Source organism: Ochlerotatus camptorhynchus, unplaced genomic scaffold (assembly GCF_037179485.1).
Source record: "Ochlerotatus camptorhynchus isolate MF236.1 unplaced genomic scaffold, CSIRO-AGI_Acam_v1.1 ptg000193l, whole genome shotgun sequence".
NCBI classification, from domain to species: Eukaryota; Metazoa; Arthropoda; class Insecta; order Diptera; family Culicidae; genus Ochlerotatus; species Ochlerotatus camptorhynchus.
The window spans coordinates 4,493,517-4,521,136 of record NW_027040683.1 but is presented as its reverse complement, the minus strand read 5'-3'; the positions used below and the strand labels follow the sequence as shown (position 1 = coordinate 4,521,136).

The following is a 27,620-nucleotide window of genomic DNA, read 5'->3' as shown; positions in this document are numbered from 1 at the left end:
CGGATCTAGCGACGCTGGGTGTTAAAGCCGAATACAAGTTGGGCAGAGTCGGCACTAAAGTGATGCTCCGTACCAAAACGGAGTTTGACGTGGTCGTCGCCCACCTGAGGACTTCCAAGGTGGAATTCTTTACCCACGACATTCCCGGTGAGAAGCCGTTCAAGGTCGTCATCAGGGGCCTACCAAACTTCGACCCGAAGTTTATCGAATCAGAAATCAGGGACCGGTACAAGCTGGCCCCAAGTGCCGTGTATCGAATGACAAGAAGAGACGAGAATGTGAAGGCGTATCCGGATAGCCTTTTCCTGGTACACTTCCAGAAGGGAACGGTGACGCTCAACGCACTGAAAGCCATCCGGTCCATCAATTCCATCATCGTTCGCTGGGAGCCATACCGTGGCGGCCATCGCGATGTGACTCAGTGCCAGCGGTGTCTGAACTTCGGACACGGTACCCGCAACTGCAACATTAAGCCACGCTGCGGAAATTGCGCTCAAGACCATGCCACCTCCGAATGTGCTGCGGATGAAGCTGTGGCGTCCAAATGCGCCAACTGTGGTGGTGCTCACCAAGGATCCAACAAGCAGTGCCCTAAACGCGAGGATTTCAAGCGCATCCGAAATCAAGCGTCCACCAACAATCAACCAGCACGAAGGAAGGATAAGGCCCCGGCTTTCAGGACAGAGGACTTTCCACCTCTTCGTGGACAAGCGAATCCCAGGGTGCGATCCGCGCCCCCTTAAGAAACGTCTGGATCTTCTGCTGGACAAAGCTCTCCATCCCCCCCTGGATTCTGGAGGCAACCAACAGCTCAAACAAACAATCCCGATCTGTTCTCAGCAGACGAACTGATGGAGATTTTTATCAACATGACCGGTGCTCTACGTAAGTGCCGCAATAAGCCCGAACAGATCCAAGTGCTCGGTAAGTTCATCATCCAATATGGTGTCTAAACCGCTAACCATCGCTACCTGGAACGCTTGCTCTGTAAGAGCTAAACAGATTGAGCTTGCCGACTTCCTCCGCAAGCATAGCATCGACGTGGGTCTTCTAACCGAAACCCACCTAAAGTTCGGTGACAGCTTCTGGTTGCCTGACCACAACATTATCCGGCTTGATCGCACCAGCTCCAGGGGGGGTGGTGTAGCGGTCATCGTCAGAAAGGGAATCAAGTTTTGCACTCTGCCCCACATCCGCACTTCTATCATCGAGGCCATTAGTGTGGAGGTGGAATCACCAACTGGAAACGTCCGGTTCATCGCTGTTTACTGCCCACGCCAGTGTACCGCAAGCAACGGATTAGGAATCCAATTCAAGAAGGACCTGACCGCCATCACCCGTACTAGCTCCCGATTCATCGTTGGGGGCGACCTGAACGCCCGCCATGAAGCTTGGCGGAACTACCAGAGGAATCGAAACGGATGTCTATTGTTCGACCACGCACAACATGGACTGTACACAGTGCAATTTCCGGACGAGCCAACTTTCATCTCTCCAGCGGGAAATCCCTCCACGCTAGACTTTTTCCTGTCAAACATCGGACTATCCAAGCCGGAGGCGCACAACGATCTCAGCTCCGACCACCAACCGGTGGTGACTGAAGTCGGTGTCAACGTGGTTTCTGCTAGAAGCTGCCTGCGTAAAGATTACCACCATGTCAACTGGGTGCAGTACGGTCGAATGGTGGACAGCAACATCGATGAAAATCCACTACTCGACACCGTAGATGACATCGACCGGGCGTTGGAAGGACTCCAACAGGCCATATCCGAGGCTGACGAGACATGCGTTCGACAAGTTCCTGTGAGGGGTAAGTTTGTTGCTATTGATTCCCACACCCAATTATTGATTCGATTGAGAAATGTGCGTAGACGCCAGTTTCAGAGGACTGGAGACCTGGGCAAAAAACGTGAAATGGCCGATCTGAACAGGCAGATTGCTTCCAGAATGGACTCACTCCGAAATGAAAGTTTCGGGCGTGTTGTCCAGAATCTGGACGACCGCTCCAGACCATTCTGGAAGGTAGCCAAGGTCCTGAAAAATCATCCCAAACCCGTTCCACCTCTCAAAGTCGAAAATGATGACGATCGGCTTTTAATTACCGCACAGGAGAAAGCAAATGCGATCGGCAAACATGTCGCTTCATCGCATTTGCTTGGCTCGACTATCCAAAGTCCGCTCGATGATCAGGTTGCGCAATGCGTTCAAAACCTAGATGCCTCCCCTTGTGTCGTGCCTCCGGCGGATATGATTACAGTACAACAAATTTGCTCAGCGCTGAAATGCACCAAGAACATGAAGGCTCCCGGGTTTGACGGTATATTCAACTTGATCTTGAAGAGACTCAGCATGAAAGTGCAGTCTCTTCTAACCGCTATCTTCAACAGATGTTTGGAACTGCACTACTTTCCAAGCATCTGGAAAGTAGCAAAAATCATACCAATCCGCAAGCCCGGTAAGGATCCAACATTGCCTTCAAGCTACAGACCAATCAGCCTCCTTTCAGCGCTGAGCAAATTGTTCGAGAAACTCATTCTCAATCGTTTGCTCAAGTTTGTCGAGGAAAATAACATTCTCCTTCCGGAACAGTTTGGATTCAGAAAGGGGCACTCCACCAATCATCAGCTAGTACGGGTGATGAATAACATCCGAAGTAACAAAGCTGTATCCAAGTCCACAGCCATGGCCTTGTTAGACGTTGAAAAGGCGTTTGACAATGTTTGGCATGATGGACTTGTGTACAAGCTTTGTAACTTCAACTTTCCTTTACATCTTATTAAAATCACCCGTAACTACCTCCAGCAAAGGTCGTTTAAGGTATCGTTGAATGGTTGTCTCTCAGACACGTTTTCGATCCCAGCAGGAGTCCCGCAAGGTAGTCTGCTGGGCCCCTTGCTTTACAGCATTTACACTTCCGACATTCCTCCCCTCGGTGACGGTTGCGTGTTTTTCCTGTTCGCAGATGATACCGCAATAGCCGTCAAAGGAAGGATGCCTCGCGAAATAACGAACAAACTTCAACGATGCCTTAACGCCTTTGCTGATTATGCCACCACGTGGAAAATCAAAATCAATGCCACCAAAACACAAGCGATCATGTTCCTCCATCGGCAATCGCCCAAACTGAAACCGGCTCCATCTTGTACTGTAATCATGGATGGCACAAGGGTTGAGTGGTCCGCCGAAGTAACCTATCTCGGGATGTTGTTCGATGAAAAGCTCCTCTTCCGTTCGCATGTAGAGAAAACAGTAGTCAAGTGTTCTGCCTTGGTTAGGTGTCTGTTTCCGCTGATTTGCCGCAGATCCCGCCTCTCAAGGGTGAACAAACAAATCATAGCACCTGCGATCCTCTACGCAGCTCCGGTGTGGGAATCATGTGCACAGACTCACAGGAACAAAATCCAGGTCGCTCAGAATAGAGTGCTGAGGATGGTACTTGATCGTCCTTTTGACACTAGAATAACAAATTTACACGAAGAGGCAGGCATTGCCAAAATAGATTCCAGAATTAACGAAATTAAGACTAAATTTGCACAAAAATGTAATTTATCAGAACATGCTTTGATAAGCAATTTGTATATAGTAGATTAGGTGTATATAGTAGTTGTAGGTTAGTTGTAGTTGTAAATAGTAGTTATAAGTAGTCTTCTTTTTCAAATTTTCAAGCAAACCAATCCCACCAAGGTGGTCATTCTCTAAAACAGGCCTGATAGGACTAGGAACTGTAATTAATAATAATTGAAATTTCACAGGAACTAAAGTTGAAAAGACGCATCTGTGTCACTTGATAAGTTATACATGTAAACCACATCAAGAAATATAGATCATTTAAAGTCGAATTGACGCAAAGTGTGTCACAATTAAGCCAAAGGACATTCAGCTGGCTCTTCGTATTTGTGGTGAACGCTTTTAATTTCTCCGTCGAAATCTATCAAAACCGGCCCTTTTCAGAGCCACTAAAAGATTCCACATGAGAGTTGAGAAGGAAATTTCTGCTGCTTTTACAACTGATCGCATCACAGTAAATCCTGATCTAAAATTGCAACCAGCAAGTGCCCTAGAACCAAAAGCGGTGCGATGCTATGACGATGACTGTAAGAGGCTTAGAAGCAGAATGGTAAAAGCCAATTCTCTTTTTCGATTTCCTTTTTTTGTGATGACCATGGTTTCCTATTTCGCACTATTTCTGCTATGCTCTTCCAACGTACTAACGTATCAATGAATGTGTTTGCCGTCGAGTTAACGTTATCTGACCGTGCACTTCGTAGTTGCTCCTCCGTGAATGAATCACAACTAATCCACTTGCACAGAGAACTACATAGATGGTGCATGGGATAAGCTTTCCATCTTTAATTTACATTACACATTAATTCAAATGAGTGCCGGCCACGTCCTCACGGTCTTTTCGGGAGGGGAGGATGATTAGTTCGACGTCCGGTTGTTACTAGAGACCGAGAATACCTCTACATCTCCACGGCTGTCTCGGGAAGGATAGTTATGTAAGTGAGGTAGGTTATTTTTAGATTAGGATTAACTGTGGTAAGTGATACGATCGGTTAAAGCAGAATTTTATTTAAATCTAGTGGGGATAGAATAAGGCAAAGTGAAAAATTGCACGGAAGGGGACAGGCCAGGATTGATCAGTAAGCAGAAACGGTAACCACTGAACTACCAAACCTCGTCGTAATGCTACATCGACATGTTTCGTCTACTTTCTACTCTCTGACGACTGTGCTGGGGAAGCAGCATATGCATGTACGTAATTGGTGGATTTGTTAGTTAATTCGACGCTTTCGGACAATGCTGGAAATTTACCAGTTTTTCAATAGTTTCTTGATGAAAATCAACATTCGGAAGCATTTATCGATGCGTAGCCATATTTCTGATCGATTGGTGATAAAATTATTGAAATTGGTCCAGGGGCACCTGAGTTATTTACGTTCAAAATCTTTCTTAATTTGTTACATGTTCCATTTTCGGTTTTCACAAAGTGTACCCCCATATAGAAATCAAAGACGTAGTCCTACGTCAAAAAGACTAAACTTTAAAATACAATGCAGCATCCTTTGAAAAACGCATTACTGCTGCCAGTGTTGAGGGATCATCACCCAGCATGGCGCGTATGCTATTTGGAAGCCCGTGGAATTCCAGCAGGTTCTGATACTGAGGGAATGTGCTCGATTGAGGCTGGAGTTCTACAACCGACGCAAGTCCTGTGGAACGGCGCTCCACCGAAATTGTGGTGTGACCGGTGGTTCTCAAACGAGACGCTATGATCTGAACTGGTTCAACTGTCCATTTCCTCGTCATCCCTTTGATCCGTCTGATGAAGAGGGAGCGGTTTTGAGCCCACTCTGCGTCCCAAGCTTCCCGTACTTTGCTCACGATCCACCACTTGACACCGTGTAACGGTACTTCGTTAGTATAGCGAGGGGCAGATGGTCCTGCCCCAGCCAGAAAGTCAGCTTCGGAGTTGCCTGGTATTCCGCAGTGCCCCGGAACCCAGCAGAATACCGTGTTTGGTGGCGCGGACTTCATCGTCGCCTGTACCCAGGGATGAGTCGGGGCTTCGGATGTCAGGGCTTGTATGACGCTGTGCGAATCCGTGAGGACCGGGATCGGTCGGTTGGAGAGCGTTGAAGCAGCGATGAAGATGGCAGCAGCAGCAGAGAACATTGCGGCGGTAAGCTGCAGCTGGTTGGTGTGATGTTTCCGGCTAGACCGATACCGAGAGCGGGATCCGTCCGTGTATCGGTGAGTGTGCGTGGGGTATTTTTCTCCTAACATTTCAGCTACAGTCCTAGTCATGGCCACGGAATTGTCTCTGGCTTTGAACCTGTCCTTAATCCGGCTTTCGATTTTCGGTAATGGCGTTTGCCAGCATTTGTCTCCATGTCAGTGGACCCTGGCCACTGGGGGGAGATCTTCGTTGGCAGCCGTGCGGAGGAGTCTGTTCCCCTCGTCGAGGAGGAAGATCCCTTGATTTCCGGATGTCTTCGAGATAAAAGCAGCGGCTTTGGTTGCGATAGCTGCGGTTATACGGAAGTGGAAAGGCAGGATGCCTGCGTCGATGCATGCAGCATCAGCGGGCGTGGATGGCAGCAGGCCAGACACAATCCGGACGTATGTGTTGTAGACTGGTGCTAAAGTAGCTAAAAGCTTATCCACTGCGATGCAGGTCATCTCCAACCCGTATAGAAGGCGACTGCCGATAATTGCACTCGCCACGTGAAAACGGATGCTGCGGTTGTTCGATCTATTATGTCGGAAAATGGTCCGGATGAGATTCACTCGGCTGCGGCAATTTTTTTAAACTGCACTGAAATGCTGTTCAAAGTTGAGGAATCGGTCAACGAGAACTCCCAGAACTCGAACGGTCTCCTTCAGCGGTATGGACTGGTCGTCGATTTTGATCGGTGGTCCGCTAATTCTATGTCGAGAAGGGCAGACATGGCACCTGATGCTTTTAGAGGCTGATAATTCAAAGCCTACTGAGTGGGCCCACCTGGCGACGGCGGAGACTGCCGCTTGGGCTCTCATCCTTGTACGTACTGGCGTGACGTACCTAGACGAACACAAATATGTTCTTCGGAAGTTGACGGAAGACTCGCCACGAGGAACAGAGTAACGGCGATAACCGATCCTTGTGGGACACCCGTTTCCTCGGGGAAAAGCCGGGATTTGGTGTTGCCGACTGCGACTCGGAATGAGCGGTTGGACAAGAAGTTCTGGATGAAGAGAACGATGGGTCCGTTAAGACCCCAGTTGATTAGTTGCTAAAGGACGAGGGGCGTCCACGTTCTGTTGAAGGCCTTCGATATGTCGAGCGATACTACTATCTATATACTAGCAGACCACTGTTGTAGGCGTTCTTGAGAACTTCCCATAGAGTTGCGAAATAGGTGGATTTTCCGAAACCTAGTTGGAAAGCGTGCTGTCGGTGATCAAGGTAATTTCCAGCTTCGAGGTGTTGCTTCAGTCTTCGATTGACCATACGCTCTAGGACTTTGCCTATACAACATGTTAGCGCTATTGGACGGAACTTGCTGACTCCATGGGTGGCTACCAAGCTTTCCTTCCATACTGCTGGGTACCCGTTAGTGAGCCAGAGCTTGTTGAAGAGGTCTAGCATCCGTAGTTGTCCTGGTACCGGTAGCCTCTTGAGTAGAGGTTATCCGATTTCGTCGGGTCCCGCCGACTTCCCGTTGCTGCAGCGAAGAGAAAGCTTGGTTTATACCGGTACTGGCGGTGTCGGGCGGTACTATGAAGTCTGCGATGGATGCGGTCGAAGGCTTGGTTTTCTACTTGAACTTGTTGTCATACTTGTCAATAGTTGCGAGCTCGGCGAAGTAGAAACCGAGATCATCAGCTGCCGTTTCCGGGTCGGAAACCGTGGAACCATTAACCTGGATGTGAAGTGGAGTCTTGCGTCGTTTCCCACTATGGGCGTTGATTCGCTGCCAGAGATCGGCCGAGGATTGCGATGCGTTCATCCCTTCCAGGAGCTCCATTCAGCTGGATCGCTTGGCATCACGGATTTCTTGTCGGCATTGGTTGTGTAGTTCACGGTAGTGACAAAGGGCCTCCTCTCTGTCATGGTGTCCGATGGCGAGCCGCTTTACACGTCGAAGTGGCTTGCGCCGGGCTTTGACAACCTTCTTATCTTCATTCCACCAGCGGAGCGCTTTTCTCCCCGGTACGCTGCTGGTCTTGGGGATGGTGGCCGTTGCTGCTACGTATATGGCGTCCGAGAGGTTCTCGATACTGCCCGATACTGTCCGATACGTCCTCAACTAGGATGCGTGGTTCAGGTAATTTCATTAGGGTCTCGCTGAGTTGACAGTTGAGGTTGCCGATTCGTCCACATGGCAAATATACATACGCAGACAACGGTGATGTTGACTGGTTCTGTAAGTTGAACCCCGAGTATGGGTAATTGAGAGTCCAAGTCGATAACCCGGAAAGGTAAAGTTCTACTGCTTTTCTTTGTCCAGCTGAATCTTCCGCCGAGGGAGCGATTCATCTGTTCTACGGAGGCTTTGTTTACCTCCTGCAATGTGATGACCCAGGGGGGATCAGCTTGGCAGAGACGCTCGACGTCTCCAATCCGAGACTTGTTCAGTTTGACAATGTGATAAATTTTAAATAATGATGAAGTAATGAAATTGGGTTTTTAGCGGAATGCTTAAATAAAACAGCAAAAAAGGTTATCTTCCATTTATTCCACTTAATTAATTTTGGTATCAATGACAGATACGTATTTCAACTACAATGTGCAGTCTTAATCAGTGTCATTCCCACTAAAGAACTTATCAAAATCTAACCCTAGGTAAACATATCAAGATCACAGATATAAAAATGAAACTACAACGTGTAGAATTGGAACCTACCTAACTAATAAAAACCAAAGATTTAAGTAAGCTAAAGGAAGAACAACTCTAATAGAAAATGGAATTAAATGGAAGATTTGCTGTTTTATTGAGGCATTCCGCTAACAACCCGATTTAATTACTTCATAAGTACAAGCAATTTTCAGGTACCTACTGCATAATGTGTACTGCCAGTAATCGGAGTGAAAATTCGCTAATTAAAATACATTTCATCTAACAAACCGGTTTAAAATAATTCAAAGTACGTCACACGTCAAATTCAAGTAGTGCTTCCTGGAAAATAGAGGAAAAATTTACTCATTGACTGGGTAACCAAATTTTGACGAAGGACTACGTCTTTCGGAAGGGTGCCAATTCAGGGAAATGTAACGAAAATAGGTCAGACTTTATATGCTAATAACATGGCCAATAATCAACGGATTTTGATGATTTGTATATCTATCGATTCACCAGTGTTATAAAATTTGTGTGGTATGTCACACATTATAATTGTTAAATATTTAAATAGTTGAAAATCAAGAAATATGGAAACTTCCCATACATGTTATTCGACCGCAAGGTGCTCACCCCTAACACAGCCATCAGAAAGTTGATCCCTAACGACACAAACCAAAGCCGCACAGTCATTCAACGTTGCGATCGATCTGATCGGAGCTCGGTGAAAACTGATTACGTTAGAACTGTGGAAGAGGTAGAGCAGCCGAAATTTCTTCTACAAAAGGGTCTGCCAAATCGCTTCCACTTTCACCGTTGTTGTCGTCATCGTTGTCGTCGTCGTTGTTGGCTTGGCGCTAGTGTCTGTCCCTAGCAACAACAGCAATCGGACGTGGCGAATTGATCGTGTGCAGGTTGCCGGTAATGAAAACGTTTTCTTCATACGCTGCAATGAGCTGCAGACGCCACGTCCGATTGCTGAAGTAGCGGAAAGGGATGTCGTTTTCAAAATGCTTCTGTCAAATCGCATCCACCGCTACCATCACTTCCAGCCTGACAGTGGAGTAAGTAGGAGCTTGGACATAACATTTAACATAGGGAGGCGGTAAGGGAGGGAGTAACGAAAATCTTCATCACTGTCAAATCGCTTCCACTTGTTCAGTTAGACAGTCGAGCTGGACGAAGCTATGAGGTATCACTCAGGGTCTAGACGACTTATGTACAAGGGCCATAGAAGGAAGAATTGTCGATTACTTTTTCGAAGGACGTATCAGATTTTGTAAACAATCCATTTGATCGACAATTTGGCGTAAATAGTAGCTCGCCCACGCATTCTAACACTACCCTTAGATAGTTAAATTTTTCCCCTACCGTAGGTTACTCATGAGTTATGGAATTCACTTTATTCCAAAACAAAATCCGAAACAACAAACTAGAAAATCGAACAAAAATTTCGTAGTCCTACGTCAACAATGCGGTCGTGTCTTGTACACCACCCTCAACATTTTTTTTTGCAATTTAGAGTGAAATTCGACTCAATTTTGAGTTACTCGAGGAAAATCGAGGAAAATTTTAGTCACTCAGTGAGTAACCCCCAAGGGCTTGATACACTGCCATCTGTTCGTAATCAGCTCAAAAACGTGAACACATATCAAGCAGCTACATAATTCTGAGTTCGTCTCACCGGCCGTGTACGACGTCTTACGGTTCTAACGATGTTTATTTATTTGTCGTCAATCAGTGTAGACCGTTTTACAATTGTTGTCTTAAGTGCTATTTTTACAATTTTGTCTTTGTTTATATTTTTTATAATATGTCTTAAGAAAAAGTTAAAACATTACTTCTAGTTGACGTTATGCGACGAATTAAAATATTGCTTTAATTTAGTTTTTGTCATTGTAAAGTCAATGTTATCGCAGTGCTTATTATATGTATCCATCATTTGGTTCAAGGGTCCAAATTTGGCATAATTCGTACGATGACGATTTGTAGCAAATATATTTCTGTTTCGTAAATGCCTAGATGGTGTATATAAATTTAAGGATGACAATAGTTCTATTGAATCAATTCGATGTGATACGATATCGTTTACGAAAGAAATCATAGCAAATTCACGACGTTCTTTTAATGTTTGGATATTTATGAGCATACACCGAGCTGTGTAAGATGGCAGAAGAAATACAGTCCAACCTAACTTGCGGAGTGCATACAATAGAAACTGCTTTTGAACGGACTCTATTCTTTCTTCGTGTGTGATTGAAAAAGGTGACCAAACTATGCTGCAATATTCTAATATCGATCTTACATAAGCAATGTACAATGTTTTTATCGTATACGGATCGTGAAAGTTATAGCAGAAACGTTTTATGAAACCAAGCATGTTGTTAGCTCTGTTAATAATTGTGTTATGTGTGTAATCGGTGAAAGTAAGTTTTGAGTCCAAAATAACACCTAGATCCCTGACTCTATCACATTTTTCTACGATCTGGTTTCCTAAAGTGACTGTTATATCAGGTAGCTTTTGTTTTCTACTAATGGTAATGGAGTTACATTTTTTTATATTTAATTGTAGCAGGCTTTTTTGACACCAAGTATGGAATATTTGAATTTCCTCTTTGAATGTGATGATGTCTTTGGCATCTTTTATTTCCAAAAAAAGTTTAATGTCGTCAGCATATATTAAAACTTTCAATTTCTTAATAATGAAAGATATGTCATTGACGAAGAGAATAAATAAAAGTGGTCCTAAATGGGAGCCTTGAGGAACTCCTGAAGTGACATCAACGGGATTTGATATCTTTCCTTTGTATTTTACTATTTGATGACGGTCAGTTAAATATGATTCAAGCCACTTGAGGAGTGCGTAATGAATTCCCATTTTTTGAAGTTTAAAAAGAAGCATGGGTATGTCAATTCGATCAAACGCTTTGCTGAAATCTGTATACAACACTTCTACATGGTTTCCGTTATCCATTGCATTCAAGGAATAATTAATTAATTCGAGCAAATTCGTAGTTGTTGAACGGCCTTTAAAGAAGCCATGTTGCATAGTAGTTATTCTGTTTTTAATTTGAAGAAAGAGTTTTTCATTTACAATCGCCTCGAAAAGTTTCGGAATGCAAGAGATAATAGCTATACCACGATAATTACGTATGTCGGATTTTTTACCCGATTTAAAGATAGGCACTAAAAACGAGTTTTTCCATATTTTAGGGAAGTTTCCGGATTCCAGTGACATATTGAAAATCCAAAATAATGGAGCAGTAAGTTCAGTTGCTAAAGTTTTCATAAAAACTGGCGGAACACCGTCAGGGCCAGAACCTTTAGATGCATCTAAATTGTTTAAACCCTTTAAGATATCATGAACCTTGATTTGACTTACGCTGATGTCACTTGAAAATTCTGGATATGATACAAAATATTCACGGTCACGGTCCTCTTCTGAAAACGTAGTATATATTTCTTGGAAGAAATTTGCAAACAAATTGCATATATCATCCGAGTCCTAAATTTGCAATTTTGTCAAAAATGAAATGGAGTGTTTCATTTTCCCCAACGACTGGAAGTAAGATGCTTTCATTGTCCATATCAGAAATAAAGTCAACATTGCGTTGGTTAAAGTCCCCATATATATGAACTTTTACTTCAGGGGGTAAACTAGACAAAATTTCTTCCGCTTTTCCAAAAAACTTATCATACGTGTCCTTATGAGCATTGTTTGGAGGAAAGTATACCGAAGCAAAGACATGTGTTTCGTCTGCTACCTGCGCTTTTACCCATACATGTTCGAATTCTTTAAATTTAGTAGCCATGATAATTTCTGAATTCAATTGGGTCGAAATCGCTATTAATACTCCACCTCCCGATTTTTTTCCAGACCATTGAAAATTGCGGTCGTCTCTATAAACGTTATAATTGTTACCAAAAACTTCTTCACTTCTCACACTATCATCCCAACTTGTTTCATTAGCCATTATGACAGAGTAAGTAGAACTTAATATATTTTTGTTAATTTCATTCATTTTACCGGCGCTTCTCATGCGGTTAACATTTTGGCAATATACCAAAATTTCTGTACTGGTCTGAAGATTAGGTGAAGAAGTTGATGGTAACCTGTCATTCATAAAACTATTATCAAAATTATTTACCCCTGATCCATGTTCCGAATTTGTTTCGTTCTGCAAAGTGTCGTGATCTTCGTTATTTTCTTCCTCTATGGAGTGTGTCAGTTTTGTAGAAAAAACGAGTGCCTCTCCTTGATGTAGAGAAGTCGTCAAGTCCTGGATAATGTCGGGGTCTGCCGGATCATTGTCTTCCTCCAAGGGGTGCGTCAATTTCGTACAAAACACGAATTCCTGCATACACACGCCTCGCATGATGCAGTTGCAGCCATCCCGTTATGCAAGTGCGCTGGAACGGTACGTGGGTATACATCGCACGCCGGGTAGGGGTTTAAGATTTCCCCTCGTTGGAATTGCATCGTGGGTCGATAGTTAGCCTGCGGCGGTCTGGAAAACCGATATTTCGCTGCCGCAAGAAGCTCTCGATCAGGTGGCAGTAGGTTGTTTCTATTCTGACTAACACTGCTGCGGAAACTTTACGGTTAGTGTTGTTGTTTCGATGATTGTTAGATATGTTATTTTTGTTGTTGTTGCCAAAATTGTTGTTGTTGTTGTTGTGGTTGTTGTTATTTTTGCTGTTGTTGTTGTTGTTGTGGTTGTTGTCGTTGTTGTTGTTATTGTTGTTGTTTTTGTTGTTATTGTTGTTGTTGTTGTTGTTGTTGTTGTTGTTGTTGTTGTTGTTGTGGTTGTTGTTGTGGTTGTTGTTATTGTTGTTTTTGTTGTTGTTGTTGAGCAAGTTTTGTTTCCTTCGCCTTCTAGCCTTTCCAGCTATTTTTTGCTGTATCAAACGGCGTGATTTTCGGTCATCGTACTCGGTCCAGTCTGCCTTCCATACCTTCCTGGTACCAAGTAGACGCCACCCTGAGTCATCGTTGTTGTTATTTAATTCCACCTCCAAGCTGGGGCACGAGTCAGATGGCGATTGCAAAGGTGCAGCACTCCGTGTTGAGGCTATATTTGCTGACAGTGACTTCAGCTCGTCAAGAATATCGAGTTCCAGCACAGAGTTAGAGCTCATGGTACAACTTGCCGCAATGTCGAGCGACAGCTGGTTCAGTTGATTTATTTCATTACTGATATTTCGGAGCTCGGTGGATATATCTGACGTCACAGTTCTCAATGACGTAGACACACTGTCTTTTGTTGCCATCATAGCTGTATCGAAAAGCGATGTAGTGTGATTTTTGAGGGCAACGACACTGCCAGCTAAGGTGCTGTTTCTGTTAATTGCAGACAGTTCATTTTTTATGCCTACCAGCAGTACCTCCAGGCCTTCGACAGCTTCGTGAACAATTCGAGGATTTTCTTGCTGCATCGCGAAACGATGTGTCACTTCTGTGTTGGCATGCAGTTGCTCCGTTAGAAGTTTTTGTTGAGCCGCTAATTGATTGAATTCTAACTTTGCTTGCAGATGCTCTTGACACGAGTCGCAGCATGGTAGAAGATAAGAATTAAAATCCCCTACTTTTTTATTGTCCTTCCTGCGTAGTGAATTCCTCTGCACGGTCACTCCTACGCAGGCTGCATGAAATGTGCGTATGCAGCCAGTGCATTTCCACATCAGCGAATCAACGGAAGAGTCAAATGAACAAATTTCACAATTCATATTGAAATGAACGGAACCAACAGCTATCGCGCGAAATTACTACAGCGAGAACGAAACGTACGCAAAAAAAGCACAGAACGCACGTGGCTAGGAACGATTAAAAAACGCGTCCAAACCGATTGACGATCGATCGACTAAAAAAGACAACCGCCACATCTACAGACGAACTGAAACAACACGCAATCGGTTTGTCTCTCTCTGTTCTCTCGATAGTCATAGCAAGCAAGCACATGACTAGTTGATTGCGGCTAAAAGTTTGATAAAATTTTCAATAGTTCACTAATGACAACTTTCCATAATCCTTATACCAAACAAATCTTACATCAGATATCAATCACATGGTGTGAAAAGAATTGAAATCCATCAATAAATAGCCAAGTTATAAGCGTTTGAAACCTGACAGTATTTCGTTACACAATGTTTTGACTGGGACATTGTCCACAAAGATGTAGTCCTACGTCAAAAATTCTTTTCAGATTTATAATTAAAAATTGGTATTGGGATCTGGGGCATAATAAGCACCTTAAGTTGATTGCTAAATTAAACATTCAAAATGACTGACATTTTCCAATGTAGTTAGATAATACTTTACAGTAGAGTGCGAACTATATTAACAAACTGATTGGGAAGAGGAAAAGCAGGGTTTTATAAAATACGATCTACGTTTGTGGTCTCAGTCGATGTACGAATCATAATGAGCACCTTACTAAATAGTAGATTTTAACTCATTAGAAGTGCATATATCCATCAGGAGCACGTACACACTTAATCTAGCTCGGTAAAATCTCCAACAGCCGATTACCTCGGCATTCACTTTTGCTGATATATCTGCAAAATATATGTTTGTTAGCTGATATCTCAGCAAAATGATATTTGTTAGCTGAGTCTCGGCAATTGTTTTACTGAATTTCAGCAAAATAAATTGCAGAACTACTCGGCTGTTGGAATCTCGGCGAAAAAATTTAAGTGTGTAACAAAAGTTCCGGATGCCGTAAACGGAAACCAACGAGCTGCGTCTCGGTGTTGAAGATATTGGTTTTTCCGTTGAGCTCCACCAGTTGATATGCAAGGCTTCACAGGTAGTGATCCTATAGCATCGAACCTTTAGCTTTAAAATGTGGGACACAGGTCTTTTTCTTCAGCGGGGAAGGAAACAGTTTTGAACGAACCAATTTGTTTCGATTCCTGTCCCGACGACACTTCTGCTTCAGATACGTCTGTCTCGGAATGCCAAGGTTCTGGCGACTCGTTTCGTGGATGTTTCCACGACCTATTCTGCCGACATAGACCGTTTCCGACATATTCTGCCTTCCGGATTTTCATTTGTAAGTTCGCAGGATCACTACCGTAGGTTATCAACGTAGTTGACAAGCCAGCAGAGAGATATTTCAGGTTAGATTATGCAATAGCGTATGCTCATTTCGCTCCTAATCAACTAAAACAAGCCAAAACGCGTTCATTTACCAATTAGAGTTACAAAACAAAATTTTAATTGGTGTTAAATTTGAGAGCTCGGATAAATCGGATAAGAATTGGATTTTTACAGCCAAAGAAAACAGGTGCCCTCTAGGTGACAATGGGCTCTGGAGGGTAAAGCGTTATTAGGCGCATACTGCAGAAAGTTCATTTCTCCTGACTATCGAGGTTTCCACTCCAAGCTATCGGTCTCAACAAACCTTGCTCCTTACATTGCGTCATGTTTTTTGGAATATGCAGAAAGGAGCGCAAGGGGACGTTGTGTACAAGGATCAAAATTCTGAGCAATAAACATGCACCCGATATTCGAATCGTAAAGGAGCGGCAGATTTGACTCCTGATCCGCTTGAAATTTTCTCGACTTTTTTGGGCATAGATCAAACGAATGGATAATGGTATAGGTTTAGAAAGCCTAAAAAAACTATGAAAGGGTTAACAAAATACGTTGAATAAGGTGAGGGTAGGCATTAAGTTCCAGTTGGTTCGTAATAGCCACGAAGAATAAGAAAAGGCAGAAAATGCAGAATTTGATGTTGTTGACACAACCACTATTTAAATATTGTTGGCACTGTCCAATGTTATGAGTAGCCCGTGGTAAAATAATAAACCATTTATCGTCTATCGCTGCCCCCAATTAGGCAAGTACCGTTCATGTCCCACATCAATCTACCTAATTAATGGGCCCTCCCAGGGATGTTAATGATCTATACCTGGTCCGAGATGGAGCTTGTTCTTGTCAACTGAAACATTCAAAGTGCATCAGCAAACACCTGGTCATCAGTGTAAGAACGAAATACACCAACTAAGTCGTCCCATTTTCCTTTCAATGTCTCGTTGTGCTAATTTTAAGTCAATTCCACCACCAAAAAAAAAGCGAAACTTAATGATTCTACCTCCCAAATTACCGCCACAGTGCTCCATACGCCTCCACTGTGGAACAAACCCCAGTCAGTGTCGTGTCGATATGCCGTAAACCGCACATTTAGTGCAGTGGTGAAGATGCGGAGGCGAGTCTGATCCAAATCCATCCAAAACAAGCAACCATCAATCACTCAAATTGTAAACATACAACAAGCTTACGTCTGTTGGTCGTATCTTCCTCACCAAACGACTCTGAGGGTAATTGTTGCTGCTATACCGCTGTATGGAAAGATGATCGTGCAGAAGAAATTGCAGCCAAAAAATCGTTTAGCTAGTCAAGATCATGTCCCTCGGTTTGCGATCGGTGGAAATCCGTGTTCTATGTACGCGGGAAGATCTCTCCCATGGAGGAAGCAATGTCACGTTTCTGACAAGCGAAAAACATCCATCAGTCACAGACTGCACAGTAATGCATCTTTTGAGTGATGTGTTATTTTTCACGTGAACAGTCGGCATGGGCGCCCGCCGACCTGCGTTCGCTCAAGATCGCAGCGATGAAAGGAATATGGTTTTCGTTGCATATAAATGATCCTCAAACATCAATTAATCCTGCCAGCGAGCCGAGCCGTCGACAAGCCAGCGAAGGGAGAGAAGAACCCTCCGTATGACCTACTTCGTAGATGAGTTCTCTTGGTACACTTTCATAATTTACGCTTGTTACACTTAAAATGAAAAGAAATATTGCTCGGGAATTCATGGTCAGAGTTATTGAGTCATAATGGGGAGATAGTGTGCTTCGTTTGATTTCGCTACCTTTGTTGATTATTGGGTAGAGAGCTATGTTGACCTAAGTGCATATTTTCAAATATCAATCATATCTGTGATTTCTATTTCACCATAAACATTCTTCTTATCTTATGCTTATTTTAGGGGAATTCAGAAACGAGCTCTGAATAAGAGGGATGGTTCGAAGGACAATCTTGAGAACACTGCAAAAAAATCCGGTAAAGAGTTCTGTGTGAATTATCAAGGTAGTTATAATAGGTATATACACATTTTAGGACATTTATGACGATCTATAATCGGCAACTAATCGCTTGGATTAATCGAGAATTCCATATGATAAGGGCTTATATCATTAGAAAATAATATAATTGATTATATTGTCTATTACTGAGGTGAAATCCGATACTTCTATAGCAACTTAGCATTCTTAGCTAAAATTATCCATAAAGAATTAGGTACGAATAAAATTTAAATTGAGATCATCTTTCGTATCAACTATGATTTGGGAAGTCAACCTATCGCATCATAATTCTATATGCCCTTCTGTTCTTTATACCTAAACCATTAACATTATATACCTACCACTTCATTCTACCTATGAGCACTATAAAACTAAGGTTGATTTCATACAAGCAGCAGTCAATCTGATAACGAAAATTGTGAAGACAAGTTTTAGTTAAATTATTATCATGGACCAAAGTAGTACATTAAGGCTCAAAGAATTGAAATGTTGTGCAAATATAAATAATCCGATATGCAACCGAAGTAAGTTACGGATCATATAGTCAACGATTGTAGAAGAAATACATTATATGGGATATAACCACGAAATTTATGAAACGATGAGCATTTGTGAGTCATTCCGTAGCGTGATATCTCATAATAGAAGTCCAGTTATGAAAAAAAAAACGCCGATCGGTTGGAAATGAAGTAAATATCCAACTGTCAACTAGTGGGCAGCAGCATAGTGATGATCCAGGTCCATCAACGAGTGGCCATCAATCCGTAGATGAGCAAGGTAAGAACAGTCATCCTGATGATTCTTTCAACTTTTAACTGCAATCTCCTAATTGCACAATTGCTAGTCTGTGTAGATTTCAGTCAAATCATGGATTAGAAGCAGAATGGCATTTATTTTGCAACTTCTCATGGAAAAGGTCCCTGTGATGCCATTGGTGGCACTCTCAAGCGAATGGCAAAGAGAGCTAGTCTTGCTCGAGATTATGGAAACACCATAACAACTCCACGAGAATTATATAACTGGGCAGTTGAACAAACAGATAAAAATATCACAAAACTACGTTTCCAGTACATATCCACTGAAAAGTACATCGAAATGTCGGAAAAACTCGAAGAGCTATATAATAGCACAAAGACAATATCTGGCACACAGAAATTCCACAGTTTTGTACCTATAACTGGTGACAAAGTAGCGGCAAAGAGGTATTCTCATTCAGAAGATGAACCAAAAATATTTAACTTGATTGAAAAAAGAAAAAAAAGCATGTATGAAAATAGGTTTAAAACATTGAACATATATAAATAAATGATATATGAAAAATCTTGTCTTTTTTATCTCACATATTATCAGATTTTGCCTCAGTAGTAGACAACAGAATAAGGGAATGATATTTTTTTTTGACAAGGTCTACATGTCCAGAAAGTTTTATTGAACTCTGAGAGGGTGCTGCCAATTCCGAATATGATTTGGCGAGAAATGCCCTTTTCATATGAAATTCTCGATTAATCAATGAACTTAAGGGTTGATTAGACAAAATCGAATCGCAAATTGAGCTTCATTGGATTCTGAGATGATTTTGAGCTTCACTGGTTTAGTTTGGTGTGAAAATGGCAAATTAGTCGTATATGTTTCCTGTTTTCAAAGCTGGCAATAAACGGGATATTGAGAACTATCGAGGTATCACCAGTCTTTCGGCAGCGTCCAAACTGTTTGAGATCATCTTGAGAGAATTTGTCCTGAATCGCTCGAAGAACTACATTTCAACAGGCCAGGATGGATTTATTCCCAGGAGATCGGTAGCTACTAACCTTGTGGATTTCACCAGTCCATGCATCACCGCGATGGAGGATAAGGCACAAGTCGACGTCATATATACTGATCTGTGATCTGATTTTGTTATGCAAGCTTTCCCGACTAGGAGCGTCTGAGCAACTTAGGTCGTGGTTACATTCCTACTTGACTGGACGTACCTGGGAAAGTAACCAAGGTCCACTTTTGTTTATGTTATTCTTCAACGATGTAGCAGCTTTGTGTGTGTGTGTGTGTGTGTGTGTGTGTGTGTGTGTGTGTGTGTGTGTGTGTGTGTGTGTGTGTGTGTGTGTGTGTGTGTGTGTGTGTGTGTGTGTGTGTGTGTGTGTGTGTGTGTGTGTGTGTGTGTGTGTGTGTGTGTGTGTGTGTGTGTGTGTGCGTGTACAATCTAACCCCCACTGTCCGGCAGTGTTATTATGGAAGAAAACTGCTTTTTATTACCCTTAAATTAAAGCAGGTTTAGTCCGGGAGTTAGAAGGTGTTAGCTCTATTGCAGCTCCAGTGACCCATTTCAGAATGCCTGGTAATTCACGACCACTCCGAGGTCACTTTTACTTACAATAAGCCCCGCATGTTCACTCTACCTTTATCAAATGGATAATGGTACCATAAACACACTTCCAGATTCAAAAAATATTATTTCCAAATCTGGCACGTATATAGTTTTGAAATTTGTTCAACTGCATTAAATCGATTTGAATGGACAGTTCTTATCAATTTTGTTTCGAATACCTCTTGATTCATCTGCTGGCAGCACTTACTGGCCCGTACCGGCGACCAACTCATCTGCCCGCAAATGCAACAACGCCTAAATCTCAAAGCTCTCCGAACGTCCCCTCGAAAATGCAATCGAGATATGTATAAGAGCAATCTTCAATTGGAACGTACTCACCAAATCAATACATCCGGGAGCAAATTCCCGATGCTTATTTTTCTCTCGCAAACCTGTCGTCATCGAACGGCAAAAAAAGGAAACTCGGTGAGCAATTTTGTGACACGGAATTTTCACTGAACATAAATCGCGAATTCACGAATTTCACCACATCCAACTGCGAAACACGTTCAGAAGCACTTTTGGTACAATTTCGCTCAATTTCTTTCGAAAACACAACAAAAAAAGTTACAAGCGAGCCAACATCAACACCGATTGTGCCGAGCTCTTTCACGCCCTTGCAGCGCGTAAATAAACTGAAATTAAAAATTATCACTCGCGATGCCACTAATTTCTGGTCCGGGAGAAAATCAAACAACGCAGATCGCGACATCTCTTCTGATGCTTTCAAACATGTTGAATCACGTTTTCTTTCTCTATTCTAAAACTTCCCGGAAAGCGAGAAAACTACCAATCACACACGTATAAACGTCCGGGAGGCAGAGCGCCAGCGATAATCCGGCAATTGCAGCCGAAAACTATGAGAGCGAACGCACGTAAAAAACAGAGAACAAACTTAAAACACAACCGTATCCAAAGGCGTTCAAAACTGCACCCGCACTTTAGGTGAATCATCCTGTCGCAAAAAAGCCATGCAGGAGACGGATTCTTCATAGCCTTTAACTGGTTTAGCGCATTGGTCACAGGCGGAAGTCATGCTGACTCAGTTTCCAAAAGTGATTTAGAAACAGCGGTGGAGATGCTCTAATACGCAAAGAGGAATTGGATTCTCAAGATCGCCCAATTCTAGACAGTATACACTACAATATGTCTGATTGGATAACTTTTTCACTGTTTTCACAACACAAAATATGCTCTAATTAGACGATTATCGCAACGAACTGCACTTTCCACTAACAACCAGAACAATATTACAGGTATACCGTACGGAAAAAAACGAATAACGATAGCCCGTGTGATAAAAAATCGGCAAATTTAGCAGCGCACAATCACGACGATGTGAATAACAACAACTGTCAAATCCTTCTCAACGATGTAGCAGCTTTGTTGGGAGTTAAATGCAAGCTCGTTAATGCAGATCATCTTAAGCTATACGTCATAGTTCACTCGATTGAGGATTGTCATCGTCTTCAAGCTCTGTTAGATTTGTTTGTCGATTGGTGCCGTCGCAATAAGCTCATCATCAGCGTTCCAAAGTCTGCAGTGATGACGTTTCACCGCTCTAAGGCCGACAACATAGTAGAAGCGATTCGAAGCGATTCGATTCGTTGGCAATAAGCGGAGCGCTTGCGTGAAAGCACCCTCTATGAGCGTTCTATGGGAATCGCCCAAACCAGCCATAGTGAAAGCGATGCGAAGAGGTGTAAAGCGTTCAGCAAAGCGACAGAGCTGTTCGTGTTGTGTTTTGACGCCTTCGAACGCAAGTGGACTGATTCTAGTGAGGAAAAATGGACACCGAAAATTTGAACAAATATTTTGCACTGCGCGCGCGACTGTAATGTTTTCAAAAACGCTTTCACTATGTCATAGGTTGCTTCGCTTGCCGCTGCATTTCGCTTTGCCAATTGCTATCGCATCGAATCGCTTCGAATCGCTTCTACTATGTTGTCGGCCTAAGAGTTCAATCCTTTACGACTACTGCATCGACAATGTAATGCTTGGCAGAGTAGAACGTATGACTGATCTTGGTGTTCTTTTGGATCCAAAGTTGACCTTCAATCTTCACTATTCCTCGATCATCTCTAAGGCGAATCGTCAACTGGGATTTATTTCGAAGATTGCACGAGATTTCAAAGACCCTCTCTGCTTGAAGGCACTATATTCGGCCCATACTTGAGAATGCATCTGTGGTCTGGTCTCGATATGAACTAGTGTGGAATCTCCGAATAGAACGTGTTCAGAAAAGATTCTTGAGGATGACTTTGCGCAGCCTGCCGTGGTGCGATCCAATGAATTTACCTTATGCAGACCGATGCATACTATTGGACCTGGACACATTGGAACACAGAAGAAAAATGCAACAAGCCTTATTTGTAGCGAAACTTATAAATGGCGATGTGGACTGCCCTCAACTGCTTTCACAATTAAACCTCCGTGTTCTTCAAAGGATGTTGCGGCAATCATCCTTACTACAACCAAAATTCCATGAGCCAATGTCTGCGATGATTCGGGCATTCTCCGATGTGTAAGAACCATTTGAATTCGGAGAAACATCGAACCAATTTCGAAACCGATTGAGAATATTGTGATTATTTTTGTAATTTGTTTATCTGTTGCTTTTTTGTGTATTATCTAAGTTTTATTCATTAAGACAACTACTGTCAGATGAATTACAATAAATAAATAAATAAATAAATGAATTGTCCAGGATGAAATTTGAACTCGTGATTTTTAGCGTGAAAGGCATGGATGCGCCGGGACCGTTTCCAGGATAAATGTTGCTGTCGTAGTCATGATCCGTAACTTCCTCGATTTCAACCGATAAAATTGCCAAAATTCCGGAAATAAGACGGGAAACTGATAATCGGCATTCGTTGGCCGTTTGACGTGAATGTCGAATTATAAAAAAAATTACCGAACATTAAAGTAAATTTACAACAAAATTGATAGAAACAGTGCTTCAAAATTATTTGGAAATTTCACTGTCATTTTTGTAATAAATGGAATACATAGGGGAATTTACGTATTCTCGTCAACCTAAGCAGTGTCTGCACTTCTACTAGCATTTTCTCAGCGTCACGCACATATATGATGTGTCTGTTTGTTTACATTCATCTGCTGCTTTCTTCTCTATCCATTCCAATCGACAGAATTTTTCAAAACGTTTTGAAAGCGTTTTTACAACGCTCCAAACTTCTCAGGTGAGTGTGACTATTGTCGGCAGCCTCTTTTTCTTCGGCAACCTTCCCATTAGAACTGCGTGTTAACCAGCTGTTCTATTATCGGCAACTCGAAGTCAACCCCATTTTGTAGTGCGTATGCTTTATTTGAAGAAAAATGTAGCATTACTGGATTGCTCGATCGTTCAAATATAATCAGATTGAAGCTGAAAGGCTAAACAATCGTTTGGACACATTCAGGGAAGTGCGTTGATGGGAAAACATAGTGAAATTAACGTTTAAATTAAGGTTGCCGAAAACAGTCAATGGGTGCCGAAGCCAACATTTACCCTATTTGGGTTGTTTCGGTGTTTTCAACGCTGTTATATTCTTTAAATTCATGTCTATTTTGACGTTTTAAAGCCAAGTTGGAGATAATATCATGATATTATCAAGGCTATTTTAGCATTTTAAAGCCAGTTTGGAAAATCTAGACCATTTTGTTTAAACTTATGTGTATTTGAAAGCTTATAAAAATTCTAGCTTTTCTTAAATGGACACAACTTCCTTTAATTTTTCGCATTTCATGCATATTACTTATCTTATATATTTAACTTATTACATTGCGTGCTCTCAACTTAGTGTTCTAGATGCACTTCCACAGTTGTTAATTGAGGGGGTCAGAAGGAATGGGGTGTAAGTGACTTTGATCGATTCTCTTCATCGACTTTCTCTTTCGTTAACAATTCAGCTGCAACCACATTTCTTGATTCGTGTGCCATTCTAGAGGCTAGATGAGAACCTCCTTTATCAAACTATGTGGCATAAATAGCGCGAAATAAGTTTACAAAGCTGTGGCTATCAAAAGAGAATGTCGATGAAGAGAATCGATCAAAGTCACTTACACCCCTTTCCTTCTAACCCCCTCAATTGAGAGCTTTCGATGCCTGTAACATTTTTGCATTAGTATAATTGTGTGGTAAGTACAATCACATACTCTATGCCCAGGAAGTCTAGAAATTTTCCAACCCGAAAACTTCCTAAACCGGACCGGGAATCGAACCCAGCCCTCCTGCATGGTCTTGCTTTGTAGCTCCGCCTTTACCGGCTGAGCTAAGGGAGGCCCCATGGACACAACGGACACTTAAAAATTGAACAAAATCGTTACACTTTTAGTTAAATTTTTGAACCTTCTTTCACGCAATATTTATGTGGTTTGCGCATAAGAAACGATTTTCTGGCCAAAAAGTTTTATTTAACAGTTTTATGCATTTTTTGACGAAAAATTGTGATTTATTTTCAGTGCGTATTTTTTTTTCTGAAAACGCAATCCTTCGCACAAATTTGTTTCAGACGACATTTCGACTAGATGAGCCGTTTTCGGGCTATGATTTATTGAAAAATATCGACTACGAAAATTATGCGAAATTTCATGGAATTCAGAGAGGGTATAGTAAAATCGATTCGTCAGCTGGCGTAGTTTTACCATAGAGGTAAGGTTGGTTTTACTCTTTTGTCAAAGTGAAAGTGGTCCTAATACCGCCAACTTTTTTTGTGGTGTTAGGACTACTTTGACTTTTTATGATTATTAGATTATTGTCGTTTTCAAGATTATTATAATAGTTATCAGACCGTTTTAGTAATGTACAATTTTTTGACCAAAAAATGAGTTAATGGTACCCACAATTATGAAACTGTCAGTGCCTTAGTGAGGAAATTGTTGCATATTCAAGAATAAAAAAAAAATTTTGGTCAACATTGCATAATATATATCTCGTATTTTCGGTGTTATTTGCAGAAGCATGAACATTATTGGAAGGCCTATTGAGCTGAATGGATCGAATGTTGTAAAGTAAGAGATTGGATTAAAAAATGAGATCCTGGGAAGGAAATATATGGAATTAAATAGCAACATTGAAGCTACCAGACTTGACGTTGTAGAATTTTCACAATCCCATATTTGAAAAAGAAATCAATTTTTTGTGCATTGGAGAGAATCTCGATTAGAATATATGGTGAAGAGAACTCCTACACAGGAAAAAAACTGAATTTTACTGATGATGCAACTTCCTTTTTCACATCAGAAACTTGCAAGAAATGTTGCTTACAAATATGGACGGTTGCATACAATTTATGGAATATCTCAACACATAAAATAAAACAGCAAAAAAGGTTATCTACCATTTAATTCCACTTAATTAATTTTGGTATCCATGACAGCTACGTATTTCGACTATAATGTGAAGTCTTCATCAGTGTCATGTCACTGATAAATTTTGGAAAGTATTCTTTTTGAATTCCGAGAATATCTCCAAGAAAATACTAAAAAGATGTTCATGGGTTTCGTGAGAAAAAAAAAAAACAAGTGAATTCTATGGAGATTTCCTAGGTAGTTTTGAGTAAAACACAGGCGAAATAGCAAAGAAAAATATAATTTTATACTCAACCTTCTCCTATTTCCATGAAACTTTGCATAATTGTGTCTTATAAGCAACCATTCACATTTCAGCTAAGATTAGGCTTTTTAAAATCATACAAAGTGTTTTAAAATGGCGTATACGAATTTTTTACAATAAATCATAGGACAAAAAATATGTACGATAAAAAAAGTTAAATTACTATAAATAAACAAAAAAAAAGTGTTAAAAACTTAAACATCATAAAATTGCAATTTTCAATAGTTTTTTTTTAATATTTTGTATTAAAAAAACTTGTGAAAAATCCTAGCTTTTGCGAAATTTTCAAATTGGTTACTTAAAAATTGGCAACATCTTTTGGCAAATTTTCGAAATTTTTACTCACTATTTTTTCTCAGGAAACGAGTTCAAAATCTGTAAAATCATAGACGAATTTTACGATGATTTGACCAGTGGGCAAAAACTGATCCAGAACTGCATTTATTTCATGCCGCTATTAGAAGAGGATTCCCAGGTAACAATTTTGGTTTTATGAGGGTTCTGTAGACCATGATTTAGACTTATAGAATGCTATAAAATCGCGATAAAACCTGCAATGTCACTGGGTCTTCATTGCGTAGTTCGAAATAAAGAGTTTTTTCATACAAGCGTTCGTACATAAAATGTTTTATTCCGTGCTGCGTAATGTGGCCCAGGTATCGTCTTGCGTAGACTACTGGAAGTGACCCATTTTGCTTGTTTCTCCCCATGTTTAGAAGAAAGCTCGATTACTTTTTCAAAGGGACGATAGAGGGAAATTTACCCTATCTGATGGTAGTGTTAGCATACGTAGGCGAGCTACCAGTTACGCCAAATCGACGATCAAATGCATTGTTTACAAAAGCTGATACGTCCCTTTGAAAAAGTAGTCGAGAAATAAATTAACAGTTATTGGCTTTAAATACGACTGCTGGTGACATACGGCCATAAAATGCTCTGAATGGTATGGTAGAAAGCCAAAGAAATCAGCTGCAAATAATTTCACACTGTGCAGACCAACGAATTAGAATATTTTATCCCTTTTCCCCCAAAACAGGTTATTTGAACTGAGTTGGTAATAAATTCGAACACTGCCGCTAGATTTCAGACATAAAACACATAATTTCCTATGTGAAAAGGCCAACGAATCGATGCTCATCTGCAACATCTCACGGCAAAAGTCCCTATGATGCTATTGGTGGTATTTTAAAATAAATGGCAAGAATATGGAAATACCATTACAACCCCAAGAGAGCTCTTCGATAGGGCAGTTAAACAATCAGAGAAAAGCATAAGAACATTGAATATCTGCTTTATAGGGGAAATGGCTCTTATGTTGGCGTATGTAAGCTTGGGCCCATCGATAAAAAATCTGCTATTTATCAATTTTATCTAGATGACGGTACTAATAGATATTTTTGGTCGACATTAAAAATTAGGCGATTGCTGAATTTATGTATGGGCCCAAATTAGGGACATTACATCCATTTCCCCTATCTACTGAGCAACACGAGTAAAATTCAGAAACTCTAGAAGATTTGTTTCACGACGCAAAGACAATATCTGGTAAACACAAATTGCATCGTTTTAAGCCCACTACCGATAATCAAATTGCAGCTAAGATATATTCCAATTCAACGGAACATCCAAACGTTTGTACTTTGTTCGATAAGGCCAAGAAATATTATGTAGAATTATTTTAAATCAGATGTCTACCATGTTTTATTCCAGTGGAGATCATGTTACCTTTTGTTTGGAGAATGTGGAGTCGAATTCGATGCAGTGTTTGTAGAAGAAGGCATCTCTCGATATTTTGTAATTTCGTATTCCTGCACTCAAAAAAAAAAGCATTGTACACTTAGCTTAACGTCTAAGGCTTCAATGCTATCAAAAACAGCAAGCTTTTTCCTGATCTGGAAATGGCCTTAATAAAAACGTAATAGTCATCCAAACCATTCGTGGAGCAATTCTATCATTTCGGTTATCGTTCGATTATGGATTTTTTATATAAGAGCAGGGCTGGAAAGCACCTCAGAGTGTTAGCAAAGCAACTTTGTGCATGTATCTGACAACAGTCGGCAAAGAGTGTGTGGTTCTCCCATTAACTTCGCACACTCTTTTCCAAGTAATCTGAGAAAGCGATCCACACAATGAGCGGTACACTCCGTGCGGCGCAGGGAGCGAATATTAAACAGCAAGCAGTAATGTCTTCTTTGAGTTGTTTGCAGACTTAGCTTACCACGACTGCAT

At 41.4% G+C, this 27,620-nt stretch overlaps 1 protein-coding gene across 1 annotated transcript in view; it reads right to left on the bottom strand.

Moving 5' to 3' along the window:
• The window catches only part of LOC135702488 (myogenesis-regulating glycosidase-like), a 71,472-nt gene that overhangs the window by 39,409 nt on the left and 4,443 nt on the right, over positions 1-27,620 (bottom strand). The gene's annotated exons all lie outside the window — the stretch shown is intronic.